The sequence below is a fragment of the Lissotriton vulgaris genome, chromosome 8 (assembly GCF_964263255.1).
Source record: "Lissotriton vulgaris chromosome 8, aLisVul1.2, whole genome shotgun sequence".
Lineage (NCBI taxonomy): Eukaryota > Metazoa > Chordata > Amphibia > Caudata > Salamandridae > Lissotriton > Lissotriton vulgaris.
In genome coordinates, this window is record NC_141696.1 from 422,937,252 (window position 1) to 422,951,041 (window position 13,790).

The window sequence follows — 13,790 nt, forward strand, 5'->3', positions numbered from 1 at the left end:
CTGTTTGGGCATCCTGTAAGGGGACCCCTGTGTCTTGTGAAGGAAGGATGGGAGTTACCTCTCAAAAAACCTAAGCAAGAAATAGTGGACTATGTACTTGGTCTCATCTCCAGGATGGCTGAATACATGAAAAAGGCTTCTAAAAACCTTGAGGCTAGCCAGGAACTTTAAAAAGCCTGGCATGACCAAAAGACTGTGCTGACTGTGTACCAGCCAGGACAGAAATTGTGGGTGTTGAAGCCAGTGGCCCCAGCAAAACTCCAAGACAAATGGTCTGGACCCAACCCTATTGTTGAGCAAAAGGGAGAGGTAACCTACTTGGTTGACCTGTGAACTCCCAGAAGCCGCCACAGGGTGCTTCATGTCAACAGACTGAAGGCATATGTTGACAGGGCAGACATGGCCTTGCTCATGGCTACAGATGAGGGACAGGAGGAGGAGAGTGCCCCTCTCCCAGACCTGCTTTCTCAGAACCCTGATGATGGCTCAGTTGATGGTGTAGCCTTGGCAGGCAACCTCACTGACCAGCAACAACAGGACTGCAGACTAGTTCTACAGGCCTATAGACATATGTTTTCTCTGACCCCAAGTCAGACAAACTGGTGCACCCATGAGGTAGCCACTGGTGACAGTCTGCCTGTGAAGAGTAAAATCTGCAGGCCATGTCAGGAACTGTATCAGGACAGAGGTCCAAAAGATGTTGGAGTTGGGAGTTATTGAGCCCTCAGAGAGCCCTTGGGCCAGCCCAGTAGTCCTTTTGCCAAAGCCTCACGCCCAAGATGGTAAGAGAGAGATGAGGTTTTGTGTGGACTACAGAGGTCTCAATGCTGTCACTAGGACAGATACCCACCCAATACCCAGGGCAGATGAGCTCATTGACAGATTGGCGGCTTCTGCCAAGGTTTTGAGCACATTTGACCTGACAGCAGGCTACTGGCAGATCAGACTAGCTGATGATGCAAAAGCCAAAACAGGATTTTCGACCACAGGAGGACATTACCAATTTGTGGTGATGCCCTTTGGCTTGAGGAATGCACCTGCCACTTTCCAAAGGTTGGTGAACCAAGTCCTCTCAGGTCTGGATGACTATTTTGCAGCGTATCTTGATGATATTTCTGTCTTTAGCTCCACTTGGGAGGATCACCTGCTCCCCCTGAAGAATGTTTTGGAGGCCCTGCAGAAGGCAGGCTAACTATCAAGGCTACTAAGTGCCAGATAGGGCAGAGTAAGGGTGTTTACCTGGGCCACCTTGTAGGTGGAAGTCAGGTTCAACCACTGGAGAGCAAGATCCAGACTATAAAGGACTGGACTCCTCCAACCACCCAGACACAGGTCAGAGCTTTCTTGGGCCTGGCTGGTTACTACAGAAAGTTTGTTAAGAACTATGGGTCCATTGTGACACCACTTAATGACTTAACCTCTAAGAAAATGCCAAAAAAAGGTTCAGTGGACAGTAAGCTGTTAAAAGGCATTTGATGACCTGAAGCAGGCCATGTGTTCTGCACCTATTCTTTTTTATTTTTATTTTTATTTATTGGTATTTCAGATACAACATAGGACGTCTGGCGTCCAAACACGAGGTATACATACCTCTCACAACTCTACTGCATTACAACACTCTCTGTCCAATAGAGCATAATGTTCACATGTCACATCACATCTATATACATTACATCTCAAACATGTTACAACTGTTCGTCTAACCCTGTTAAATAATCCACTAAATATTACCAGTAGTCTTTTGGTCGTGCTCGTAGCGGTAGACCTTCCTCATACAGTTTCAACGTGTCTTTACAGTACACCATGTCACTGATCCATAGTTTGGTCTGCAGTGTTTTCTTACTCCCCCCAACAAATCGCAATTCTTCGTTTGGCCATGAGGAGGGCTATTACACAAAATTTACGTTTTCTGGCTCTATTAGTCGGTAGGAGACCCAGTAAGCACGATCGTATAGTACAATCGATCTTGCAGTCCACCATCTTGCCCAATATGTCTGTTACATCCAACCAAAATTGAGCCACCTCCCTACAGTACCATGCCATATGTATAAAATCAGCTTTATCCGTTCCACATCTTTGGCATCTGGAGTCTGCGCGCAGGCCATATTTGTGCAGGCTTTGCTGCGTGTGATATGTGTGATGTAAATATTTAATGTGTATTAATCATAGGTTTCCGTTTGGGGTTAATAATTCTGTGATCGTGCCCATCGCACTCCATTCATCTTCAGCTAGTGGTGTATCCAAGCAAGCATCCCACTTCTGAATTGCTTTTTGTGCTGTATCTCCTATTTCAGCCTGCAGGGATACAAACAACCTGGATACTAGGTGCCTGGGGTCCGGTGATGTAATGAGCATTTGTAGAGTCAATAATACTTCAGGTTCTGCTGGGTAGGTCGGGTAATGCGCTTTAAGTGCTCTCTGCAGCCTATAGTATGTGAATCTAAAGAGTGTCGATTGATTTTGGATACATGCAAGATCTTCTAATGTCTTAACCACACCTTCGTGGTATATGTCCCCTATTGTGTCCATTCCCACCTGTTTAAGGAGCTCCAGCCCCACCTTCTCTTGTGTAACCGATAGTGCCGGATGGTGATGTAACGGCAGCTCCGGAGCGTATATTGGTTGCTTGTTCACCCTCTTGGCTATCAGTCGCCATGCTTCAGCTGTTGCATCTATTGTATTTATATCTTGCTTGTGCAACGGGGGTCTGATATGTGTCAGTATTGCATCCAGCGGTACAGGAAGGGCGTCCCCCTCCTCAACCGCTACGTGCGTGACAAATGGGACTGAGTGGTACCAAAAGTGGGCATATTGGGCCTGTGCACACAAATAGTACAGTAGAAAGTCTGGGACCTGTGGTAAATATTTTAGTAATTTACCTTGATCGGAATTTCTATAATATCAATAAGGTCAAGTATGAAGAGCAGAGTCCGTGGTGGTTCGAATTCAGGGTCTTTATTCAGTAACTCGAGTTAAGGGAGAGCTCCGTCACCTGAGGAGGATCGGAAGAATCTCTAACTTTATTCTCAGAACACAGTATATTTATACATAGAAATGAGGAAGGAGCTTCCCTTTAATGCAGGCACGTGTCATATGTTGCAATAAAACAGAAGTCATGACTAAAGAAAAGAGGCTGCATCATAAAAAGAGGTAACATGGCAGAGGAGATGAGGCTCGTCATGATTAAATGAGGAAGCACGAGAGAAGCAGAAATGTGGAGAAATAACCCTAGGCTGGTTCCTTAGATAAGAGAGAGTTGGTTGTGACAGGATGTCTGTTTGTCGTGTTTCAGTATTCGGGGGCTCTTCTTCTCGGAATGGGTTGTCGTGGTTTAGCAAAACGGGGCCTATTTCTCGGAATCGGCCCGATTATAGGGAAATGGTTACAAATGGGGAGGGTCTTGTTCTCGGAATCGGCTTAACCAAAGGAATGTACAGTTTGAGTGAGGAAGCTGTTTCTCGGAATCGCCCTAACCATAAGAATGTACCTTTGAATTTAAGAGGAAGGAGAGTGCGTGTGCAACTTTTTGTGCGCGTGCTCGTGTTCTCGTTGCTTGTTTTCCGACATGATGGGCTCGGGGACGTGACTGAGAGGGTGTATGATGGGACATAAACTACGAAAAATAATCTTTTTCCACATTCCCTCCTTGTCCCATAATATACCCTTTTAAAATTCTTCTTCTTATTAGTCTACTTCTATACTCATTAGGCTGTCTACTTGTTCCTGTAACATGATTCTTTCCTTTTCTTTCTTTCTGGACTGTGTTTTGGGAATACAGGCAGTGGTACAGAAACTACAGAGAGCTGGGCCACACTGAATACAGAGGCAACAGGTGAAGAGAATGGCTAGAGCAAGACCTATGATCGTAAGGATCTTCCACCCCCATGAAGACAGGAGGCCCCAGAGCCATCCCGTCAGGGACCAGGAAGCAGTGTCTGCGTCTAGTTTCTTTGAAAGTACATGAAGGCGGGAAATGGCAGAATATACTGAGGGGGCATTATCTGGAATGTATATACAACAGCTGGATCCGATCAGTTCACATACGCCACCACGGTCCGCTAATATGATATCTAGGACCATACGGTTCTGTAACGTCATGAGTCTATCGGAAGCCATCTCAGCGGTGATGTTACTTAATGCACCAGCTGTTTCGTTTATGGCTCCCTGGACTACACGAGTCAGTTGTCTTATATGGCGGCTATTGATCATGGGCCCCCAGAAAGGGATGATTCCTTTGAAGAAATCGCCAGCCTCCTGATCCACTGTGTTTTCAGCATCCATGACCCCCCTTCGCCGTCTATTAATCACGGTCGGAGGATCACTTAGATGATAATCTGCTGGGGCGGTGTAGGTAGGGGAGGAGAAATGCAATGTAGCACTTCCCGGACCAGCCTTGAGGTAGCCAAGTACGTGTGTGAGGTCCACAAATAAAATAAGTGTTGGGGGCTGTGGTCATTGTTGGGAAGTTTAAATCAGGTAGGGTGTACGTTTTATTACACTCACTGTCTCCCATCTTCTGACCCTTGCCCTTACCTCTTACACAACACAGGCCCTTATGAGGCACAGCCCATCCTCCCTGCTCTGTCTGTCTCTTCTGAACTGAGAGTGTTTCTCTAAAGGAGGTAGTGTCGTTAAAGAGGGAATAACTGGTATTTTCACTATTATCTGCTCATCCCCATGTTGCTGTGAAATCTACCATCTTTTGAACAGCGGGCATAGTCTTTGTTTTTATCTCGTTCCAGGTACTAGTGTTCTTGGTCTTGGTTTCAGGGATGTTTCTAACAGAGGCGGAGAATATCATAGAGAGAGCATAGGTAGATCCAGCATAGCCGAAAGGGAGAGGGATAAAAGGCATACCTCCGTGTACGGAGTGTGGCATTAAGCCGCAGACCCAACAGTTGGTTTTGTTGATAACTAGTTGATGTTGATGGAGTGTGGAGATGAATGTGTTATTGAAGAATTCTTTTCTCCTACTTTTGAGATGCGGGGGAAGATCTACGTGTGAATGCATAGCAGTGTTGTTCAAAAGCGTAGGGGAAGAAAGCGGAAAAGCTAGATGAAGGAACCAACCCAGACAAGCCATGATGCAGAAAATAAGAATCATGATAGAAAGGAAAATGGGAACTTTGTTCCGTAATAGTTTCGTACAATGAGTCTTTGTCTTCATGATTTTGGCTGCTTAGTCTGAGTAAAGTATGCGCCAGTGACCGGACACTTCCCAGCAACCGCTTCACCAAGCGTCCGTCTTGGGCTTAAATAGCCACTGGTAGGTCGAGGTCAGACGCAATGTCTCAAGTCTGTTTTGGATAAGATCGCTGCCGTGATTTGTACTCTTCTTTGGGCAAAAGTTCTGGAAGGGGTGAAATAAAGTCTGTCGTTTCAGTGTCTTTAAAGTCTGATGGTTTAGTGTCTCTGGTCTCGGGATCAGCAACAGGGTCCGAAGGAGTTGGTCCGTAGAAGGGCTTGCAGTGGCTCACGTGGAGCCACCCTTTTCGACGAGCACCCATTGGCCAGGCTGAAGGGAGTGCTTCTCGGGCGTGGTCTTGTCTGGAAAGGCTGCAGCCACCTGTGAACGGCAAGAACGTAGTGCAGACATCAAAGAAGCCAAGTAATTTGTCAGTACATTTGCGTCAATATCAGTTAGCTTTTTAGGAGATGGGACACCCCAGATATTTGGAGGTCTCCCATATGTGAACTCATAGGGTGACAGGCCCGTCCGAGAATGTGCCACCATTCGCATGTAGAACAGGGCAACTGGAAGAGCTGTTACCCAGTCTATTTGCTTGTCAGCGCATATTTTTGCCAACTTGGTTTTTAATGTCTGGTTGTGTCGCTCCACCAGGCCTGCTGCTTGGGGGTGTCTAACACAGTGAAATTTCCAGGTTTAACCTAATAGTAGGGAAACTGCTTCCATTAATTTAGAGGAGAATGGTTGTCCATTGTCAGAGTAGATGACTCTGGGCAACCCGTATCTGGGGAAAAATTCCCGCACCAATTGTTTAGCTGTCATTTTGTTTAGCTGTCATTTGGGCACCATAGTCTGGGACAGGGTAAGCTTCAGTCCATCGGGTTAAGGTACAGACTACTACGAGGACATACTTGTATCCTCGAAATCTTTCCATTTGGATATAATCCATTTGGAGGACTTCAAAGGGGTGATTTGGAGGAAGGAACCCTCCTTCTTCAACTGATACTTTTTTCCCGGGATTGAACTGACAGCAAATCATACAGGTTCATACTTTTTGTTTGGCTGCTGCACGCAGATGCTTGTTGGCCATATCAAATTCAGACTGTCTAACATTCCTTTTTCTCCTGGATGGACAGGACCATGGGCAGTTTCTATCATTACGGGAACCATTATGTCAGGGAGAAACCATTTGGACTTGTCTTTTGTTACCCAACCTTGATCTATGTGTGTGAACCTCCCTCTTCCTCCCATTTTCTCTTTTCGGTCTCTGTGGCTTGGTTTTGGATGTCTACTACATCTTTGGTGGGATCGATAACTGGACAGATAGTTCTAATGATGGTTTCAGTGCTTAGTGTTCCTGTCTGAGCAGCATGTTTAGCTGTGGCGTCCGCCAGAGCATTGCCTCTAGTGATAGAGTCTATGACTTTGGTATGTGCTTTGCATTTTAGTATAGCTACTTCTGTGGGTCTGTGTACTGCTTCTAGTAGCTGGAGGATAAGATCTCCATGTTGGATTTTTGTTCCATGAGAGGTTAGGAAACCTCTCTCTCTCCACAGGATACCGAAATTGTGGACTACCCCGAATGCGTATTGTGAATCGGTGTAGATGTTGACTCATTTTCCTTTAGACCACTCACATGCTTGTGTGAGAGCTATTAGCTCTGCTGCTTGTGCTGAATGTACGGATATCCTAGCTGCTAAGAGGACTGTGTTTTCTGTAGTGACAGCATAGGCTGCTGAAAGTTCGCCTGATTGGAGGCGCATACAGGAACCGTCTACAAACAGTATGTGTTCTGGTGTACTTAGAGGGACATCTGTAAGATCAGACCGGGGCTTTGTGATTAGTTTGACTACCTCTAAGCAGTCGTGAATCTGATTGTCAACTGGAATAGTAGGCAGTAACGTAGCTGGGTTGAGGATATTGCATCTTTTGATAATGATGTGGGGTTGGAACAGAGTGACTTAGTAACCTGTGAGGCGGGCTATGGTCAAATGTTGTGTCTGTGTCCTATTCAAGAGTAGTTCTACTGCATGTGGAACTTGTACTTCAAGAGAGTGTCCTAGTACTATGGAATCACTTTGTCGTATTGCTAGAGCTGTAGCTGCGACAGATTTCAAACAGGCAGGCAAACCTTGTGCAACAGGGTCAAGAGTTCTAGAAAAATAAGCACAGGGACGATGTTTGTTGGCTTGTGTTTGTGTGAGTACTGACAAGGCTGTACCTTCCCATTCTGTGACAAAGAGGACAAAAGGTTTGGCATAATCGGGTGTAGCTAGGACAGGTGCAGAGCATAATGCTTGTTTAAGGGTGTCAAAAGCAAGAGTATGATCAGGTGTCCATGGCAATGGGGAAGAGGTTGTGGTCGTTAGCTGTATCAGGGGTTTGGCCAAGTATGCAAATTGGGGAATCCACTGTCTACAGTAGGACGTGAGGCCAATGAAAGCACGGACTTCTTTCTGTGTCTTAGGGACAGGAATGTTAAAAATGAGTTGAATTCTTTCAGGTGTGAGTGCCCTACCCTCCTTTGACAGCAGGTGTCCTAGGTAGGCCACCTGCTGTAAACACAATTGTAATTTCGAGGGTGACACCTTGTGGCCATGTTGTGCAAGGAACATTAGGACAATTTGTGATGCTTGTTCACATTCTGGTTCAGAGCGTGCGGTGATCAGTATGTCATCGACATATTGTAACAATGTTGGATTTGAGGGCATAACAATGTTGTCTGTCTTTTAAGTGCCTGACTGTAGATACTGGGACTTTCTGTGTACCCTTGAGGAGCTCTTGTGAAACAGAAACTACGACCTTGTAGTGAAAATCCGAATAGGTACTGACTGTCTTGGTGAATGGGTACACTGAAGAAAGCGTTCTTCAGGTCGATTACAGTAAAATGTGTGGCTTCAGGATCTATAGCTGTTAGCAGAGTACTGATGTCAGAGACCACAGGGTATTGTGGTACCACACACTTGTTTAGTTCACGTAAGTCAACTACTAGTCTGTAAACTGGTGGTGCACCGTCATCTGTTTTCTTTCTTACTGGTAAGACTGGCGAATTACATATGTTGGAAGGTACTTCTCTGACTACTCCTTTCTGTATTAAGTCATCGATAATATGGATGAGGGCTTGTTCTGCATCTGGAGGTAACTTGTATTGTCGGACACGAGGTAGGACAAAACCTTCTTTTAATGTGACCATGTGTGGTGTAATGTCCATGAACCCTACGTCAGTCGGATCTGTAGCCCATAATTTAGCAGGAATGTCTCTTAGTCTGACGTCTAATTCTCGTGTGGTAAAATGATGACCTTTGAAATCTCGGAGGAATAGTCTTATTCCTTCCGGGGAACAGCATATCACAGCACCCAGTTCCTTTAATGTCTGGATGTCGAGTAAGTTTTCGGGACATGACTTAGTAAGTACCAAATCAGTGGATGTTGTAAGAGGACCAACTTGAAGTGATACTGGTTCAGAAACCTTGTTGATGACTGGTGTACCTGACAAACCCAAGGAAATGCTATTCGAGCCAGAGAGGGGTACCTTGGGAACTTTGTTGTGTTGTACTATCGTCCTTCTGGCCCCAGTGTCTATTAGAAATGTTGTTTCCTTACCTAAGAGCTTAGCATTTACATAGGGACCCTTTTGGTCGACCGGGATCAATGGATGACTATCGTGTTCCTCCCAGCTGTCTCATGAAATTAAGGGGAATTCAGGATAGGATGACACTGGGTACTGATAGAGTTTGGTGGCATGTTTAGTATCAGTTGGAGGAGCTGATTTGGGAATAGAGGGTCGTGGGGATAGTTACAGGGTTGGGTCTTCCCAGTGGCAATATTATGTTGTAATACTGGACAGTCACGCACAAAGTGACCTGGCTTTTTGCAATAATTGCAAGTAACTTTTTCTTGTGACACTTGAGATTGTTTAGGGGTCTGTTGGATTGTATTAGTCTGTGCTACCAATACCTTCATTTTAGTATCCTTTGTTCTTTTCTTTTCTTGTTCATCTCTAATCCTATTTTGGTGATATTGGAGTATCTGAAGTGCTTGTGAAGGAGAGCTTGCTCGCCAAGTACTCTCTACCTTCAGTACTCTATTTCTGATCGTAGGTAAGGCATTCTCTACGAATTTGGAGACAAATAATCGGCTATAGGCGTCTCTACCTGAGGAGAGGCCGCTGTTGATGAGAAAACATTTCTCTAACCTTGTATAATAGTCCCCTACATCCTCATATGGTTTCTGTTTGCATGCAGAGATAGCATCCCAATCTTCTTTCTTAGTGGTCAGCAGCTGGGAGAGTATTTTCGGGAGAAGGCGAGGGAGTTCTAGGACTAGAGGTCCCAAGCCTTGTCCAGCAGCACGAGTATTTTCTTCTGTCTCTAGAGCTGTCCATGCTATCTTTTTCCTTTCTATCTCCCAATCTTTTCCTTTTAGTTTGTCTGTCCCTTGAGGCAGTAGGACTTTAAGGAGAATATTGAGATCCTTATAGGTTAAGGAACCCATTTGAAGAATATCCTTGAGTTCCCTATGAAAACCCGAAGGATCTTTTTCATGAGAAGGGACCATTTTCTTCATTTCTAATATTTCTATTTTTGTCAGGGGTGTGTAGACAAATGTTTGTTGTAGTTTTCCTCCAGAATCTACAACGGGATGTGCTTCTCGGAGGGGGAAATGTCCTTGGTCATAGTGATGGGGATTTGCGTCATAACTGTCAGAAAAATATTGGACATATCGCTGTCGTAGGTCAAGGAAGATATTGAGGAATTCTTGTCCCCTGGCCACCCATCTCCCTTCTAAGCAGTCTCGTAAGAGAGAATGTAACTTTTTGGGCGGGCAACCAGTATCTTCGTACTTCGTAATGAGGTGTTGAACCACATAGATGCTTGCTAGCCTTTGAGATGATAGAGGGATCGATAAAAACATTTGAGCGACTATTACAGTGCCATATATAGAGTATTGAGATACCCAATGGGTGCTTGATCGAGCTTGTTCTTTTTCTTGGGTAGTGAGTGGAGGTTCGTCGTCCATCCAATCGTCTAGAGCGTCTTGTGTTCTTTGGAACAACCTATCTGTATGTGGGGTGGTGGAGAAGCAGACCAGGATGCAGGAATATCTGATTCAGGGGGTTATTGGTAAACAGAGTGATACTATAGTCTTTGTGTCAAAACAGTCACTTAACAAAGGAGGGGCACTCTTCCCGTGCAAAGCCTTCTGGTACTTGTAGTTGATTTTGTTACTTCTCTTGTACTTCTAAGGGTGTAGGTATCTCGTCAGGACTGGTGGCGGTCGCTCGCCGATACTCAAAAGGGAAAAAAGAAACAAAAAGAGTCCTGTAAGCGGGGGCTCTCAGTTTATAACTGACGCAGGAGCTGTGGGGAAGTGAGGGAATCATCACCATTACCAACACCAGTGATTCGCTTGCACTGTCTTTATACTGAGGACGGTCGCGGCTCATACAGATTCCCGCTTACTCCCCGCCCTTGGATCCCTCCAGTGTGCAACCCCAAACCGAGGAGATATGACCCCGTACCTTGTGGAGCCACGTCCCTCCTGGGCCGTGGCTCGAGTTGTCGCGTTGCCAGGTAGGGTCTGGCTGCCCGTCTGTGTTGTCCTTTCGTTCCGTCCTTTGGTTCTCCACTCCAGCCGATGAATCCGGTGTCTTCTCTTCGTGCAGGCTTCGATCTGATGGCAGGACTGAGTACGTTTGGGCAAGCGTCCTCCCGTGGCGTTCTTCGTCCGTTGGTCCAGCTGAACACTGGTTATCCTCGGCGGCTTCCCATTTGAATTCCTCCGCCCCACGTGACCTCTCTGAGTCGGGAAAGTCTGTCGCCTTAAAGGGCCAGCTCTCCGTAGGCACACTCTCCAATAACATGAGAGGAGACGGGGAAAGACATTCCAATGTAGGTATTCCGGCGTGTATATCCTGCTCTTCCTCACACACCCCTACCCCAGATTGTTCACGTTCGGGGAACAATGGAAAACGGGAAAGGAAATCAGCATTCGCATTCTCCGTACCCTTGCGGTGGATAACCTCAAAAGAGTAAGGTTGCAAAGAGAGGAACCACCGGAGAATACGCGGATTGTTCCCCTTATTGCGGCTCATCCACAGCAAGGGTGCATGGTCCGTAAAGAGTAGGAAGTGGGCGCCCTCCAGATAATAGCAGAGTTTCTCAATTGCCCACTTAATGGCAAGGCATTCCTTCTTGATTATAGGGTACTTTTGCTCCCTGGGAAATAGTTTTCGACTGATGAAAAGGATAGGATGTTCAATGCCTTCAGCTGATGTTTGGGACAAAACAGCCCCCAGACCATGTTCGGAGGCGTCTGTATGTAGTAAGAAAGGTTTTGAGAAATCAGGGGATCGAAGAACAGGGGCAGTTGTTATAGCCACTTTTAACTCTTGAAAAGCCTTCCTTGCAGCAGGTGGGGGTTGGTGAAGGTCCCTATCCTTGACATTCTTTTGGAGTAAATTAGTTAAGGGCGTTGCCAGTTCAGAGTACTGGGGTATGAAGCGCCTATAATACCCAAGGAGTCCCAGGAATGCCCTAACTTCTTTCTTTGTAGATGGAAAAGGGGTCTCCACTATAGCTTTCACTTTCTCTGATTGAGGCTCTATGACTCCATTACCCAAGGGATAGCCTAGATATTTCACCTTTCAAAATCCAGCTTTTGATTTTTTTGCATTAACATGTAGGCCTGCGGCTTGAAGAGCAGTAAAGACTTGGGTACAGTGTTGTAGATGGGTGTCCCAGTCTGGACTGAATATCACTATGTCATCCAGGTACGCGGACGAGTAGTCCTGGTGTTTTTGCAATACCTGATTCATTAGTCGCTGGAATGTGGCAGGTGCCCCATGCAACCCAAAAGGTAGGACCGTAAACTCGTAAAGTCCGCTAGGGGTGACAAAAGCGGTCTTCTCCTGGTCCTCTGGTTTTAGTGGTACCTGCCAATAGCCTTTGGTAAGGTCAAGAGTAGTGATAAACTGAGCTTCTCCTAATTTTTCTATAAGCTCATCTACCCTAGGACTAGGGTAGGAATCACACTTAGAAATAGAGTTCACAGCGCGAAAGTCAATGCAAAACCGGACAGAGCCATCCGGTTTTGGCACTAAGATTATTGGTGAAGACCAGTTCTGTTTGAGGGTTTGATGACGCCTAATTGCAACATGCTCTCTACTTCCTTTTCTATTGCCTGTCTTTTAGCGGCCGGTATTATAAAGGGCTTTTGTTTCACTATTTTCCCTGGTTGGGTAGGGATAGTATGTTCTGCTAGAGTAGTTCTCCCAGGCAAATCCGAGAAGATATGTGCAAAAGGGGTTAGGGTGTTCTGAAGGGAATGTACCTGATCTGTGGTTAACTCAGAATTAAGAACCCGTTGGTTCAGTGTTGACACACCAGAGGAGAGGCTTTCGACGTTGTGTACGTCTTGAGGAGGGGGCCCTAGCCATTTCTTGAGCAGATTTATATGGTACAGTTGACATTTCCTGGGTTTGACTTGCACCCGGTAGGATGTTAGTCCGACTTTTTCTGTTACCTTATAGGGGCCTTGCCAACCAGATTTTGCTTTTCCTATTGCAGTAGGCAAGAGAACTAAAACCCAGTCTCCTACTGACAACTGTCTCCACTTCTTCGCTCTGTTGTACAGACATTGTTGTTTCGTTTGTGCTCTCTCAAGATTGGATTCAGCAAAGTCCCTTAATTTGTTCAGTTTAGAGCGCAAGGCTCTGGTATAGTCTAGAAAGGATTTAGTTTCTTCCTCCTTTTCTTGCTCCCACACCTCTTTGGTTATTTCAAGGAGACTCCTGGGTTCTCTTCCATACAGTAGTTGGAAGGGAGAACAACCTAGGCTTGCTTGTACTTGGCTCCGTACTACATATAGGGCCAATGGAAGCAGCATGTCCCACTCTTTTCCTTCTACCGTTAAGAGTTTCTTCAGGGTCAGTTTGAGAGTAGCGTTGTAACGTTCACATAAGCAATCCGTTTGGGGATGGTAGACTGAGGTTTTAATGTGGGAGATATCCAACGTTTTACATATTTGCTTCATTAATTTGGACACAAAAGGTGTCCCTTGATCAGTGAGAATTTCCCTAGGGAACCCGACCCTGGAAAACAGTTCCATTAATTTTTCTGAGATATTCTGAGTGTTCATAATGGAAAGGCTTCCGGATATCTTGTAGCATAATCCAACACGACTAAGGCATACAGGTGTCCTTTTTTTGTGCGTGGAAGGGGGCCAATAAGATCCATTCCAACCCTTTCAAACGGATCACCAACAACTGGAAGAGGTTGCAGTGGAACTGCCGGTGGTGTATAGGGGTTCTTTTTCTGGCAAACCTCACATTCTTGACAATATTTAGTAACATGTAAAAATATTCCAGGCCAATAAAAGTATTGTAACAACATCTGTATTGTCTTTTGTGCCCCTCTATGTCCAGCCAACAAGTGAGAATGCGCAAAAAACATGACCTGTTCTCTAAATACCTGAGGTACTAATAGCTGAGGGGTGTCTCCCTGCTTTCCAATCCTATACAACAATTCATTTTGTATTACAACGGCGGATATGTTGGAGATGCCTGTTCTGCCTGCTCCCAAGCTAAGCGAAGGGTTGGGTC

The 13,790-nt window shown here is 45.6% G+C and overlaps 1 pseudogene; it reads right to left on the reverse strand.

Moving 5' to 3' along the window:
- Nucleotides 1-3,684: 3,684 nt before the first annotated feature.
- LOC147697117 (uncharacterized) lies at nt 3,685-5,167 on the reverse strand (annotated as a pseudogene).
- Nucleotides 5,168-13,790: the final 8,623 nt, after the last annotated feature.